The sequence below is a fragment of the Diachasma alloeum genome, unplaced genomic scaffold (assembly GCF_001412515.2).
Source record: "Diachasma alloeum isolate Michigan unplaced genomic scaffold, Dall2.0 Dall_scaffold_00310, whole genome shotgun sequence".
Taxonomy (NCBI): Eukaryota; Metazoa; Arthropoda; class Insecta; order Hymenoptera; family Braconidae; genus Diachasma; species Diachasma alloeum.
Genome location: NW_021680449.1, coordinates 485,763 through 487,031, shown reverse-complemented (window position 1 = coordinate 487,031; position 1,269 = coordinate 485,763).

The window sequence follows — 1,269 nt, the reverse complement described above, 5'->3', positions numbered from 1 at the left end:
TGCCAATGGCGTTCACTGCTCGAGAATATCGCGATATGCATTTTGTGTATGGTGAGTGTGGTGGAGTTGCCAGACGAGCAGCGGAGAGGTACAGGGAGAGATACCCTGATCGTCGGGCACCCGATCATCGGGTGTTTCCTCTCCTTCATGAGCGGATGGCAGCAACTGGTTGTCTTCTTCCTTGCCGTGGCGAAGGACGTCCTATCGGACGTGCTCGAGATGACCTGGAAGAGGCAGTCCTCAACGAAATCGAGGACGACCCCACGACAAGTGTAAGGAGGATTGCTGGACACCTTAATACGAATAGTACCAAGGTGTTCCGCATCATCAAGGAAGAAGACTTCCACCCTTACATTTGTGCCCTACACAGGAGCTGATGCCGGGAGATCTTGAGGCATGCATCGAGTATTGTCGATTTATCCTCGAGAATGATCGACGCGATCCTCATTTTCTGTTCAATGTGTGTTGGACAGATGAGTCCTGTTTCACAAGGCGGGGAATTTTCAACATGCGCAATTATCACCATTGGGCATTAGAGAATCCCCACCTTGCCAGGGCTCATTCTTTCCAGCACCAGTGGCAAAGGCTGAATGTGTGGGGTGCAATTTTGAATGATGAGGTGCACATTCGATTAGCTCCTGATCCACTCAATGTAAGTATCGATTATTTATCATGACAAAGATAATTAAAATTTTTTTCTTTCAATTGAAAGATCATCATTCCAGATTTTTTTTTTCAGGGGGAGAACTATCTGATGTTTCTGGAGGAAACCTTACCGGAATTGCTCGGAGATGGCCCAGGAAACAGAGGTGTGTGGTTTCAGCAAGATGGTGCTCCTGCTCATCACACCAAAGCAGTCACCCGAATGCTGAACCAATGGTTTCCAGAGAGATGGATCGGGAGAGCCGGACCAGTTCGTTGGCCTCCTCGGTAAGTGACGAGTGTCTCTAATCTTCCAATAATCGGCGCTGTTTAAAATCAAATTACTATTTCTCCCACAGATCACCAGATTTGACGCCCCTAGATTTTTTTCTTTGGGGAACTCTCAAAGAAAAAATTTATGCGCAGGTAGTCAACGATCCGGAGGATTTGGTGGCCCGCCTGCATGGAGCAGTAGCTGATCTGACGCAGCAGCAGTTGGAGAATGCTCGCCAAGCTATAGTTCGTCGTGCAGAACTATGCTTAGAAAATGACGGTGGTCTTTTTGAAAACCTGTGCTGAGCATCCCATCTCCATCCACGAACCCATTGGCCCTTCTCAGGGCCAAAT